Source organism: Bos javanicus, chromosome 15 (assembly GCF_032452875.1).
Source record: "Bos javanicus breed banteng chromosome 15, ARS-OSU_banteng_1.0, whole genome shotgun sequence".
NCBI classification, from domain to species: domain Eukaryota; kingdom Metazoa; phylum Chordata; class Mammalia; order Artiodactyla; family Bovidae; genus Bos; species Bos javanicus.
Genome location: NC_083882.1, coordinates 56,298,600 through 56,313,162, shown reverse-complemented (window position 1 = coordinate 56,313,162; position 14,563 = coordinate 56,298,600). Strand labels below are relative to the sequence as shown.

Genomic DNA, 14,563 nt, shown 5'->3' with positions numbered 1-14,563 from the left:
GTAGGGGGTGATGGCTGGGGGGTGGGGGTGGGGTTGCATGCGGAGGTATGGAGGAGGAGTGGGGAGGAAAGGGCTTTTACTCCAGTTCTCAACCCAGAGGGTGAGCTTGGCCCCACCCACATGGCTGAGCCACTCTGAGCACATCACTTCACCTCTCTGAGCCTCAAGCTTCCATTTGTAAAAGAGAGGTGAAAGTGACTCTGGCTTAGGGTGATCCAGCAGATTGAGCAGAATGTGAGAGAAGGTGCTGACGTTCACACCAACACGATGATGAGCACAGCATGTACTGGCATTGAGGCCTCCTCCTGAAAGTACAGAATAGGGGGACGTGGCGCTAGTGGTAAAGAATCTGCCTGCCAAACGCAGGGCATGCAAGACATGTGGGTTCTATCCCTGGATTGGGAAGATCTTGTGGAGGAGGGCATGGCAACCCATGCCCTCAGTATTCTTGCCTGGAAAATCCCATGGGCAGAGGAGATTGGTGGACTGTAATCCATGGAGTCACAAACAGTCAGACATGACTGAGCAACTGAACTCACGCAGATGCACCAGTTAAGCATCAACAGAGGACTGACCTGGCCTAGGGATTGTCACAGGATATCTCATTTAATCCTCGCAGTGCCCCTCAGAGGGATGGATTATTATTCTGACTGTACAGATAAGGATACAGGCTCAGAGAGGTAGATGACTCACCCAAGGTCACACAGCAATTCATGTCTGTGTCTGTTAGTATGGAAGCCTCTCCTCTGGCTGTGTTCTCTCCACTGCTAAAGGACTACACCTGTGTACAAGGAGCTGCAGCTCTCAGTTGCAGCTGAGTGCCCCCTGTGACAGAAATCTCTGGTGATCATCTTTGGGAGTCTGAGCTCCTAGAGAGCAGAGCCTGTGCCTGGTCACCTTTCTGCTGCTAGGGTTGTAGGATGGTTATTAATTACATCAAACTCTCCCTTCTCGCTCAGGTGGCAGGCAGGTGGAGAGCTAGAATTTAGCTTAGCGGCTTGGAGAATGTAGTCTGGATGTGCGGCCACCTTGGGGCTTTCTCCTGTTCCTCCACGCCAGTTTGGACCTTGGGTCACCCATCTGAGGCAGCGCTGGGTGCCTAGAGCGAGTGTACTGTTCCTGCACTGCCCCTGCACACCTGGTGAGCTGGGAGTGGGGCTAGCAAGCAGTAGGACTCTTGGGCTGCCTCTGGAGGCAGGACTTGGCCCAGACACATGTGCTAACCATGTGCAGGGCAGGAAAGAGGGAACCCCACATAGCAGGCAGATTCTCCCCACAAGAGAGAGAGAAAGGGCCCAAGCCGTGTGCATCAAGAGGCAGCATAGAACATGGGCTCTGGATTTGCTCTGAACAAGCTCACATCTGTGCTGTGTGATGGTGGCGAGTGACTTAACCTCTTTGGCCCAGTTTTCTGTTTGCAAAATGGCAATAGCTGCCTCACAGAATTTTTGTGAAGATCAAAAGCATTAATATTTGTAAAAGGTTTGGAATTGTGTCTGGCATGTAATGACTGCTGTATAAGTATTTAAAGGAACACTTACTTAGTGCTTCTTCCCATCTTGCCAGTCAGATAATGCGCTCATCCTCCTGTGAGGAAGAAGTGTGTGGGCAGAGGGAAAGCCAGGGCTTGCTCGTATTCTTCCCTCTGGGCTGTGAGGTGGGAGGGCTCTCCTCTGTGGAAATGTACACAGTAGGGGGGCAGCTGTGTACTGTCCCTGGCGCATTCATGCCAGCCCACAAGTAAGTGCTGGGTGGGCGACAGTGAATGATGGAAGGGAGATGGAGGGCACAGCCCCGAAGAAGGAAACGTGTTTCCCAGCTGATGATGAGGGAGACTTTATGGTCTCAATACAACGTGAACTGGGCTGATGGAGGGCCCAGATCTCAACAGATAGAGAACATTTCAGGGGCGATCAGGGCCTGGAGGTGAACAAGCGCTGAGTGTCTCTGTGGAGAGCAAAAAGGTTCCCATTTGGCTGAAGCATGGAAAACCAGTAGCAATTGTTAGGAGTAAGTCAGGGAATTCTAGAAATCATGGGAATCCCTGATCACTAGCTCCATGGGGAGTGAATTTTAAGCCATTGGCTGTAGGGAGCAAATTTAAGTATCTGAGCTCAGTAAGGCGTGATTAGGGCAGATCACTTCTGGGTACTGGGGCAGAGATATCCCAAGTGAGGGAGAGGGAAAGTTGGGGGACAGAGCTAGGAGGGCACAGTCCACAGCTAATGATGGGGAAGGAGATGCACTGAGTTACAGCACCCACTGTGGACATGAGAAGCATCATCATTATTATCACTGTCTCAGTTCAGTTAAGTTCAGTCGCTCAGTCGTGTCCGACACTTTGTGACCCCATGGACTGCAGCACACCAGGCCTCCCTGTCCATCACCAACTCCCGGAGTCTACCCAAACCCATGTCCATCAAGTTGGTGATGCCATCCAACCATCTCATCCTCTGTCGTCCCATTCTTCTCCCACCCTCAATCTTTCCCAGCATCGGGGTCTTTTCCAATGAGTCAACTCTTCACATGAGGTGGCCAAAGTATTGGAGTTTCAGCCTCAGCATCAGTCCTTCCAATGAACACCCAGGACTGATTTCCTTTAGGATGAACTGGTTGGATCTCCTTGCAGTCCAAGGGACCCTCAAAAGTCTTCTCCAACATCACAGTTCAAAAGCATCAATTCTTTGGTGCTCAGCTTTCTTTATAGTCCAAATCTCACATCCATACATGACTATTGGAAAAACCATGGCTTTGATTAGATGGACCTTTGTTGGCAAAGTAATGTCTCTGCTTTTTAATATGCTGTCTAGGTTGGTCATAACTTTCCTTCCAAGGAGTAAGCGTCTTTTAATTTCACAGCTGCAGCCGCCATCTGCAGTGATTTTGGAGCCCCCAAAAGTAAAGCCTCTCACTGCTTCCACTGTTTCCCCATCTATTTGCCATGAAGTGATGGGACTGGATGCCATGATCTTCGTTTTCTGAATGTTGAGTTTAAGCCAACTTTTTCACCCTCCTCTTTCACTTTTATCAAGTGGCTCTTTAGTTCCTCTTCACTTTCTGCCGTAAGGGTGGTATTATCTGCGTATCTGAGGTTATTGATATTTTTCCTGGCAATCTTGATTCCAGCTTGTGCTTCATCCAGTCCAGCATTTCTCATGATGTACTCTGCATAGAAGTTAAATAAGCCTGGTGACAATGTACAGCCTTGATGTACTCCTTTCCCGATTTGGAACCAGCCTGTTATTCCATGTCCCAGGTGCTAAGGGAGAGTGCACACACTTGGCCTAAGAGAAGGTTCTGCTCTTCAGGTCCAGTGATGCTGAGGAAGGGCAGTGCAGGAGCCGGGCTCTTTAACCTGCAAATGGGAAGACTCGAGAAGTAGAGTTGCTACCTTCAAGCTTGGCTGGCCTGGCCTGTGACGGGGGAGAAGGCCATGGCACACATCTGTGTCCCCAGGAACTGAAAAGATGTCTTCAGAATAGAGAATGAGCTTGAGAATAGGAAAGGTTTGCGGCTTGAGTTCAGAAGGTAGAGCTGGAGCCAGCAGGTGAAAGGCAGTTGCCATTCAACTCAACTTTTATAAATTAGAGTTGCCTAGAGGGAGAAGCAGCCACCTCAAGAAGGAGATGTGAACAGGCCCAGACAGCCACTGGAAAGGCAGATGGGTGGCCTTTTAAAGTCCCTCCTGGTTCTAAGACTCTGGGATTCTGTTGTCTCCAAAACTGTTAGTGCAGGAAATGACGATGGTGGTGATGGTGATGATGGTAAAGATTGAAGTCTCTGCTTATTGAACATCTATGATGAAACTGGTTCTTTATTACTGTATCTTTAATATGCATTTCATATAAGAGGAACAGAGGCTCACATAAGTGAAGTGGCCAGACTAGGGTAAATGGCAGACTCAGGGTTTATATCCATCTATCAGATTTCAAACTCTGCATTCTTGGAGTACACCTTGGAAGATCAAGGGTTGGGGAAGTAGGCTATGTATCCAATATACCTGCTCTTCTCTCCAGATGAAGCCCTGATCTGCCTGCAGCGTTGTGCAGTTGGGACACCCAGCTCTGCTGCCAAGATGCTCATGGCCTGGGCTCAAAGGAGATGAGACAGGCACAGTTACCTTCAATTCAGACAAAGGTGATCTTAAACATGCAGATTTAATCATTGTTAGAGAGGCTAGGAAAGATGCCACTGTGGGCCAGAGATTTGAGGGGTGGGCCAGGGGTTCTTGAGAGGCGGCCTTGTGTGGCACGTGGATCAGTCCAGGGAGGGGAGTGCTTGTACTGGAGCATGAAGGCTGTGACTTCTAGGTGGAGACCATCGGGGATGCTTACATGGTGGCCTCGGGAGTGCCCAGGCACAACGGGAGCCGGCACGCTGCTGAGATGGCCAACATGGCCCTGGACATCCTCAGCTCTGTGGGTGACTTCCGGATGAGGCATGTGCCCACTGTGCCCATTCGCATCAGGGCTGGCCTGCACTCAGGTAAGGACTTGGGGCTGTGGGAGCCTCCCAGCCCTGCCTAAGGTGCTGGCTGGGGCAACCCAATGGATTCTGAAATTCTGAGATTCTAAAACTCCATAATATAATTTTTAAACAATTTTCTTCTATTATTTTAAGCTTCTAAGATATTATAAATCAAACAATCTGTTTTGCTTAGATTCACATTTTTTTTTTTTTTTTTTGCGGTCTCAGCATCTGTCAAGGGCATCTAAGTCCCTGGTGAGAAGCTGACAGAAGAGGCAAGACAGAGACCTTCTGTGGTCAGGCAGACAACTAAGTTTCTGTGGGTTGGGGACTAGGAGATGCCTCTGGGTCTCTACTATAGTATATCCTTCTCATGCTCCTACCCCATAAAGTCCAAACTCCTCAGCCCCACATAGCCTCCAAGACCCTTGCTAATCTCTGTAGCCTCATCTCCCACTTGGTATTCCATCCATACTCAGCCACTTGCAGTTTCCCACAGGCATGTGGGCTCTCTGTTTCTGTGGCTTTGCACCTGCTGTTCCCTGCCCAATCATTTTCTTATCCTTCAAGACACAGTTTATATACCGCTTCCTCCAGGAAGTCTTCAGGGTTGGGTCAGAGTCCCCTTTCTGGACTGGCACAGCTCTGGTGCTTCCCTCTTCATGACACTGGTTATAGTTTACACATCTCCCCCTGCCAGGCTGAGAGCTCCCTAAGAGCAGAGCCTAGATTTTTCTGTGTCCTCCTACCCCCAGCCCAGAGCCAGGCACAGATGTCACCTCTTCTCTGGGTGTTGTTGGAGATGCCATACAGCTTCATCCTCACCCTGTAGCTGGAGCCCAAAATGTAGGGTGGGGACAGCAGTTTAGGTGGAAGGGTGAGAAGGACGAGACTGTTGCAGGGTCTTCTCTTGGGTCTAGGAGCTCACTGGGCACATTTGAGTTTCAGGGCCCTGCGTGGCAGGGGTCGTGGGTCTCACCATGCCTCGGTATTGCCTCTTTGGGGACACCGTTAACACCGCATCCTGGATGGAGTCTACAGGGCTGCGTGAGTGTCTCATACTTCTATCCTGTCCAGGGAGGGACTCTCTCAATAACCGCTACAGCCTGGCTGTTTGAACCAGTGCTTAGTAACCAAGCCACCACCTGATGGCAGCGTGCCCTAGTCACCAGTAAAGCCACTGCGGTATAAGGAGATGATGGATGTCGCTTATTAAAAAAAAAAAAAAAAAACTTAGCACAGGACTTTTATCATGATCTCATGAGAGAATTAGCAGGGAAAACAATGGCTTGAGGGGCAGGAAACCTGGGTCCCCAGCTGGACCCAGCATCCTCAGTGTCCTTGAGCCAAAATGCTCCTCTAGGCCTTGGTTTCCCCATCTTTAAAATGAATGGGCTTCCCAGGTGGCTCAGTGGTAAAGAATCTGCCTGCACTGTAGGAGACGTGGGTTCGATCCCGGGATCAAGAAGATCCCCTGGAGAAGGAAATGGTAACCCACTCCAGTATTCTTACCTGGGAAATCCTGTGGACAGAGGAGCCAGGAGGGCTACAGCCCATAGGGTCGCATAGAGTCAGAAACGACTGAGTGCGCGCGTGCGCACGCGCGCGCGCACACACACACACACACGGTGAGTGGACCCCTTTCAATTTTTAAAATGCCATGTTAGCCACTTGCTGGCAGCAGGAGCCACTCTGATGGCTTGATTATAGCAGTGAAAAAGCTCAGCCTCTGCTCTGGCTGCACAGATTGTGTGCTCTCTGATGTCGCTCCATACATATTGTGCTTAACCAGATGTGGTGGCCTTAGTGGGGAGTCCTGCCCTTAAAGGTAAAATAACTGCTTATCTGCATTGATCAGCCTTCAAAGACTTCCCTACAAGTAGAGATTACATTCAGACTTCAGCCTGTGTTTTGACTTCAGCTTGTGTTCTTCTTAACCTCAATCCACGTAATTTGCTTTTCCTTGAAACTGTTGCTTTAGTGCCCAACAATCTACTGGGGGACAAGAAGGCCAGGCAAAGGGCATTGCATGAATCAGAATTGTGTGCCTTGCTGGCTGGAACTGGGGGCTGTTACAGGCGCTCAGTGATTTTACCAAACACTAGGTATGCTCTCTCCAGGTAATAACTTGACTATTACCTTCCTTTCTCCTCAGCGTACAGAATTCATGTCAGCAGGAGCACCATCCAGACACTGCTCAGCCTGGATGAAGGCTACAAAATTGACATCAGAGGGCAGACTGAGATAAAGATGAGAGACTTGCTTTCCTGGGATTGACTGGAAACGTCTTCAGAGGTCCAGCTTCTGTGGGCAGTGGGAGAGATTCTCACCTGACTGATGTCGCTGAAGCAAGGCCAGCCTGGGAGCTGATCGCCCTCCGTGTCCTCCTTATTCCCCTGGTTCTGTGGAAACGTTTCTTCCTGGGAGCCACACCCTCATCTGGCTCCTCATGAGGATAAGTGCCAGGGCAGAGAAGTTACTTCTACTGATGGCCTACCCGGGCAGCATACTGATGCCCAACAGATATTAACATATTTATTACCACAGGAATGATGAAAGGAGGCTCCATATCCCTACTGTATAGTTGAGGAAATTAAATTAGAGATGCAAAGAGATTTGTCCAAAGTCACAGAGTTGGTCTTAGATCTGGTGGCTCCAAACCCTGTGCCTTCTCCATAGCACTGTTGGGCTCCTACTCATCCTTCAGAACCTTAGCACAGACCTCAGCTCTCACTGAAGCCTGCCCTGACCCAGGAATACTCTTCTTCTTCCTTTCCCCCAACAATAACTATCCTGTCTTCTCTGTGCACCCACCAGTCCCATGGCTGACCCTCTGCTGTTGTAGAGTGATGCTGGGTTGTCCCTGCCCTTCAGCCCTGAAAAGGCAGGGATTGCTCTGTCACCTCTGTATTCCTTTTTTTTTTTTTTTTTTTAATATCACATTTAATAATGGTACCATCCTATGAATGACTTTTCTTCCTACCCTACCCTCTTTCGTTTCCCCAATTCCTCAGGTACGGCCGGGCCTACTGAGTGACTGAAGCAGCCAAGGCATTTAAAGGCCGAGGGCTGTGACTGGGCCCCACCAACTGGGTGCCCCACGGGACTGACTTCATCACACAGTGAGATGTCAGAGAAGGAAAGTGCAGCTCAGAGACAAGCAGTAACTTGCCCAGGGTCACATAGCCTGAGAGGGCCAGTGTAAGTGGAACACTTTGCTCTGGAGGCTGAGGTTATGAGAGAGTGAGCTGGAGTAAGGGCAGGCATGTCTTGTTCAGGGGAGTGGGTGCTAGAAGTCCTGAGGAGCGGAGGATTCTGATGACGGGAGGGGACGCAGAGTGGGAGTGGGGAGGGCAGCATGCCAACCTCAGGTTCTTTGGCCTGACTTGAGGGATCCCAGGGTCTATACCCATCCCTGGGCCAGGTGGGACATGAAACTTCTAGGACAGCCAGCCCTGATCCCTGTACCCCTCGTGGCCCCTCCACTCCTAACCTCCAGGCAGCCGCACCCCCACCCCAGGGAAGACCACCGGAACCTTTGGCTATTTGGGAGACTCACAGATCACAGAATCCTGGGATCTTAGCGTTCCATGTCTGCTGGTTATAGAATTCAAGATTCATGATTTATTTACTTCTCTAATGGATAAACATAAATTCATTGAATCCTCACAACAACTCTGTGAAGTATTTAGGAAATGGAGGCACAGAGAGGTGATGTAAGTTGGTCAAAGTCACACAGCTACCAAGTGACAGAGCTAGGATTTGAACCCAGACAGTCTGCCTCCAGGCTCTAGGCTGCTGTCCTCCCAGTGGTGGGAATCATGCCGCTGCCCTTGCTCTCTGCTTGAGGAGGTTTGCTAAGCTCCTTTCCTCTCTCTTCCAGGGGAAGGGCTGGTGGGGAAGGTGGGCTTCCCCAGACCCCTCCCCACACCTCTGGACATCAAACCAGGGTGAGTAAGAGGAATTTCCCCCCAAAGCTTGGCCTCTTTTGTTTGAAATTTGACACTTGTTATTTTTCTAATTATAAAGGTATTACCTGCCTAGTGTGGAAAACTTGGAAATATAGGATTGTTTCATGACTAAATAATCTCCATCTTTCCTCTCCTGAGAGACAACTGCTGTTAGTACTTCAGAGTGGTTCCTGCCAGCCTGTTTCTGGGAGGTTTTTCATGAATGAGATCATTCTGTCTCCATAACTTCTCATTCTGGTCTGTGTTCTCTGCTCAGCGTCCTGAGCACCCTTCCGTATTATTCAGAGCACTTTACACACACTCATAGCATCGGGATTGCAGCATGTGGGCACCATGATTGGCTTAACCTCCCTCTTGTCACCGAGCATGGAGACTCTTCCCATTCTGAGCCGGTTAGAGGTGAAGTGAAAGTGTTAGTCGCTCAGTGTCCCACTCTGTTCGACCCCATGGACTGTAGCTGGCCAGGCTCCTCTGCCACGGAATTCTCCAGGCAAGAATACTGCAGTGGGTTGCCATGCCCTCTGTTGCCATTTCCTTCTCCGGGGTATCTTCCCCACCCAGGGGTCAAACCTGGATCTCCTGCGTTGCAGGCAGACTCTTTTCCATCTGAGCTGCCAAGGAAGCCCGAGGTGATACGTTGATAAATATCACTGGGCATTTGTCACCATTCAAACTATTTCTGCAGATGAGGAATTTACAGATCAAAGGTCCTCGTATTTTAGGAGGTCAAAAGAAGCAAATTCTTGGAGAGCTGGTGCCTGCCTTGCAGTTGGGCTCTTCCCTTTGTCCTCTGTCCTCTGCGATCCCACATCCTTCTCTGAGGGCAACGAGGGTGAGGTAGGAGGGTGCTGTGTTGTGCTGTGCTCAGTCGCTTCAGTCATGTCCGACTCTTTGCAACCGTGTGGACTGCACCAGGCTCTTCTATGCACGGGATTCTCCAGGAAAGAATACTGGAGTGGGTTGCCATGCCCTCCTCCAGGGGATCTTTCCCACCTAAGGATTGAACCTGGGTTTCCTGCATTGTAGACAGATTCTTTACCATCTGAGCCACCGGGGATGCTGGTAGAGGGGTAGCCAGTACGTTTTACAGCAACACGCTGTTCCTCACTCCCTTCCACTGGAGCCACAGGAAGTCTGCAGAGGCCAGAGGGCACAGGTGCTGCCTCTTGTTGAGAATTAGTTTCCTAGAAATGAGGAGGACCTAGGGACCACAGGGGCCCATGGGCTCATTCTACCTGTGGGCAGCTAGCCTGGGGATGGACAGAGCCCCATCAGGGGTCCACAGCACAACCACATCAGAGCTTCCTGAGTGGGGCCTTTCCTTCATTAAAACTTCCAACTGGCTCCTCTCAGCATTTCCAGGACAGGCCCCATCCCAGGCTGCCCTCCTGCTATCTCTCAAAGATGAGAAATCCCATGTAGGGCAGACATGGGCTTCCTGGGAAAAGACCAGTGCTCAAGCAGCCTCAGCAGCACATCCCCCACGTGGAAGGACTGGTGTGGACAGGGGCTGAGGGCAGTCAGAGTGGCCATTTCCTACCCCCGCTGCTGGGGTGTCCCAGGCCTTGGGACCCCAGGGAGCCCAGGCAGGGCCGTGCCCGGGGGCAGGCAGTGCCCCATTCATCTCCATCCCTGGGGTCCAGTGAAGAAGGAAGAGGGGGACACACACAGTGGCATCTGGAGAAGCCCTCAATGTGCAGAACACACACAGGTGTACCCTTTAAAAAAAAATAATAAGGACACTCCAGACTGCTGGGTGCAAAACCAGCTTGTGTTCACAGAAGCCTCCACAGAGCCCTGGGTCCTTCAACTTGGCAGAAGGCTTGCTGGGTGAGGACCAGGCTCCGGCCAGGCTCTGTGACCTGGAGTAGGCTCTTGACCTCCCAGGGCCTTCCCCTAGGCAAGTGGCTGCAGCCCCCTGGCCCTGCTCAGTCCCTCCAGGTCCTCTACTCCAGCCGCCTCTCCAGCCCCCAAGAGCCACTGTCCTCTGAGCTTACTATCCTCAGCAGCGGCCCGTTTCTGCTTCCACGCGCAGACACTTCTCTCAGAAGGCCCGTCTGCTGACGCTGACCTCACTTCCTCATCGCCCACTCCCGCCGGCCCCCGCAGCCTGACTTCTGCCCCAGTCCGCCCAGAAGGCTCCGTGAGGTCACTGGTGACCTGCACCCATGTCACCAGCATCGTGGGCAGTTTTAGTTCCCAACCTGACTGCGCAGTAGCGTTTCCCCCACCTCCCTCTTCCTAGAAAGGCTCTCCAAAGGCGGCCTCAGCACCCTGCCTGTGCACCCCGATCTCCATCTCCTCCTCCCCCGGCTCCCCGCCGCTCCTCTCCTCTCCCCAGCCCTTCCACGCTGGGGCTGGACAGAGCTCCTCCCTGAGGCGGCCCTTCCTCTCCTGACACTGACGCCCCCCCTCCCCTCTGGGCCTCGGCCCCCAACCTGCTCTGAGCTCCAGGCCCGTGGAGCTCTCGCTGCCCCCTCAACAGTTTCTTCTGGAGCTATCAGAGGACCTCAGACTCGCCAGGTCCACCGGAGGCCTGGCCTCCCCCAGAGTTCTCTTCTGGTGGGTGGCCTCACCATCCACAGTCAGAAAGCCAGTCCCTGTCCCGGAGACTTCAGCCAGATGGCTTTTCCATCACCTCCTCTCTCCTGGCCGCTGCAGGAGCTTCTCAGCTTTCACCCTTATCCATCTTTGCCCAGTAGCCAGAGTGATCGTTAAATAACAGCACACACGTGATTCACATGGCGGTTCCCTGTTTAACACCCTCTGGGTCTTCCTACCTGAACTCTTTCATGCTCCCTCTGAGGCCCTGCTCTGTTGGGCCTGGGCCTGCCCCGTGGGCTCAGTTTTCTAGCACCTTGTACTGTGAGTTACCACCTCCGGGCCTCCCTCCTGCCCCTTAAGACTCACTGACTGAGCTTCCCGCCTCAGGGCCTTCACTCTCGCTGTGCCCTGTGCCTGGTCCCTTCCTGTACTGCAGGTCTCAGCTTTGTTGCTGCCTCCTTCGCGAAGAGGCTCTCACCACACACTCTAATCAGAGTCCTGCCGCCGTCCCACCCCATCTCCCAGCCTTGTGTCCCTGAAGCACTTGTTACTCCTTGATTTTCCTTGCTGATGCATTTATGGAACCTCCCCCAGGAGGGTCTGGCTGGCTGGCCGATCCGCCTGCAGGTCTGCAGGTGACAGACTCCCAGGGAGGTGAGCTCTGATCTTCTCTCTCTCCCGACCCCTCTGCCCCATCCTGGGAGTGGGAGCCAGCAGGTCTGGCAGCTATGTGTCACCCCGAGCTCTCTCAGCTGATGACTTTTCCATTCCAGGCCAGAAACTTTAGAAACTGCCAGCAACGTTTTCATCTTCTTGGCTCAGGGAGGAAAGAGAGCGGAGATTAGGCCCAGCAAGCTTGACCTGACCTGGGAGCCTCCCAGGACTCTCGGAAGCACAGAAGAATCTCACATCCACTTAGGCCCATGGACTTAGATACAGCAGGTGGGGGAACGGGAGTCCAAGCACGCAAGTGCACCCGCCTGTGTACACACACCCTCCACCCTGCATGAGCATCAGATACGTATGCACGCGGAAACACCACCACGTGCCCCTCTGTTTACTGGGGCGTGAGATCACAGACAGACAGACCCATAGACCCACGGAGAGATGCTTAGACAGACACACAGAATCTCTGCAGGAAGGACCAGCTGGGTGGGAACTTGTCTTGGACTTGTGTTTATGAGGCAGTTACCAAATCTTTGCTTGAACTGTATGCTGTAACTTGATTTCTTTTTTTAATAGTTTGATTTTTAAGTCAAGTTTTCTAACAATGCTTTTATCCTTACTTTCTGTATTTGCCATATCTCCTGAAGTTACTTATCTTTATTTTGAGTGCTGTTTGGGGAAGCTGGTCGAGATCAGGGGATGGGGAATCCCCTACCTCGTGATTTGGTATAACCATGACCTAGGCAGCAGAACCCAAAGAAGGGCCTCCCGTCACCTGTCACAGAGACACTCCACACCGGGACCCGTTTTCCACTCTGCCCCTGACAACTGTGCTCAGAAGTAGCTCTGCCAAGCTGCTGTAAGGCCCTGGCTGCCACTCACCACGTTGCTCCCTTCTCTGTGCACAGGCAATAACACCATTCCACACTCCTCTGGGCATATGTGGAAAGCAGGTGAGAAAATGAAAGTGTGTGCAGGCTAGGGAGCCAGTGTCACTGCTCTGACTTGTGTTAAAACCCCAGAGCCACAGAGCTCCTCACCCCAGAGCGTTAGGCACAGAGCTGGGACTAGCTGCCCAACTCCTGGGAGGCCTCTGGACCCACACGTAAAGGAGTGAGCGGCTCTTCACCTCTCTGGGCCCCGTCCCCTACAGATATAAGTGTGGACAGCAGTGGTGTGCCTGTGGCTGGGCTGCTGCGGGAATCAGGAGACTCCAAGGACAGTGAGGGGGCTCCTTGTAATCAGCTGTGGGCTCTGAATGCCCACCACTGTTGTTCTGGGTGGTGCATTTATTATTCTTGTCTATCCTTTTCCTCTAGGGATGCCTGGCAGGAGCTCATAAACCAAGAGATCAAGGTGGCCTTTGCCAAAGCCCTCCAGAGCCCAGCGGGGCCCTGGGGTGCGGGGAGGGCCTTGGCCAGGCCCTGAGGAGCAGGATGGAGTGGGGCAGGGGCCAGCACCAGCCAGAGACTCCTGTGCTTGGACACTCCCAGGCCCTCTCCCTCCTCCACTCCCTGCAACAAGCTCCCTTGCTGAGTTCTCTGGCAGCCAACTGGCTCTCATTAATATGTGCCCTAGGGCAATAGTCACTGATGCTTTCCTCTGTGAATCCTACAGGTAAACTTGCCTCTTGACACAGAAACAATAAAAAACATAGAAATAGTCCCTTCCTTTCATGTTGTGCTTTGTTCTTGACAAACGGTTCTGACTCTCAGAGCTCATTATAGAGCTCACTATTCCTCCCATCGAGAACGCTGTCCCCGTTGTACAGTCGCGGTGCCCGGGCCCAGAGAGGAGGTCATCCTCTCCTGTCATCACTTCTCGAGCCTCTGTTTTGTCATCTCTAAAAATGGGTTTGGAGAGGGCCCACCCGAAGCTTGATCCTAACATAGGGCTCCGTCCACAGCAAATGTTCAGAGCGAGCTTCCTCCTTCCCCGCCTCTCCTCCCTAGCTGGCCTAACCTCTGTGAGCACTGTGTTGAGAGTCCAGGTCTTGGGCTCCCAAGATCTCAGGGAAGGGTAAGGAGGGGAGTGATAATTCCTGGGGTGTTAGGAAAATGAGACTTCTGTCTTACAGAAAAAAAAAAAAAAAAAAAAACCACAACTAGCTCATTAAACTGGCTTCCAACATCAAAGGGTTACTTTCCAAATCCCCGAGGCTGATTTCAGAGCAGCCGGACCAGACACACATGGAATTCATTTCCTTGACTGAGGGGAGAGGGTGGGGGCCAGGGGACAGGTTAAGCCCTGAACAAACTCGTCCTTCTTCAAGAGACCCCTTGGGAGGGCAGAGCTGGTACTAAAGCTGAACTGGGAGTAGTAGGGAGAATGTTCTACTGGGGGCTGTGCCGAGTGTGTGTGTGTGTGTGTGTGTGTGTAGATGTGAGAGGGGTGTGGGTGATGTGTGTGGAGCCATGAGCTGCTGTGTGGTGGAAAGTGCTAGACTCCACTGTGAGAGATGCCCCTGCCATCCTGACCTGCACAGCTTTGGGCCTAATCTTTTTACTCCTCAATTTCCTCAAATGCCAAGTGGGATGGGTCACCCTTACCCCCCATGTTGTTTTGAGGATTCATGGAAAGGACTGGAAACACCACAGCTGGGCCCCAGCAAGCCTGTGGTGTCCACGTTGAGAAGGGAGGGTGTCCACGTGCCCATCCTGGAACGTGCCCAGGGCTCTGTGCATAATTGTGTCTCCACGTGCCGTGCCCCTGTGGCCTGGCCAGAAGCATGGCCCTGGTTCCTCTACTGAACTCTCCACAGCGACCAGAAGGCCTGAGGGATTTCTCTCCAGGCCTCAGCCTCTTCATCTGTAAAAAGCTTCTGGTCTAATCGCCATGAGGCCCCTCGGCGTGAGCCTCTGTGCGTACCCATGGGCACACAGGTGGTCAGTGGAGAGCTAGCAGTGGGCAGACAC

General features: G+C 52.2%; 1 long non-coding RNA gene across 2 annotated transcripts; it reads left to right on the top strand.

The window, feature by feature from the left end:
• Window positions 1-10: 10 nt before the first annotated feature.
• LOC133226885 (uncharacterized) lies at window positions 11-13,310 on the top strand. Of its 2 annotated transcripts, XR_009729656.1 has the most exons (3): window positions 11-5,514; window positions 6,623-11,636; window positions 11,756-13,310. It is a non-coding gene; the product is annotated as an uncharacterized LOC133226885 (long non-coding RNA). The 2 variants fall into 2 exon arrangements; XR_009729655.1 differs by having other exon boundaries at window positions 6,623-13,310.
• Window positions 13,311-14,563: the final 1,253 nt, after the last annotated feature.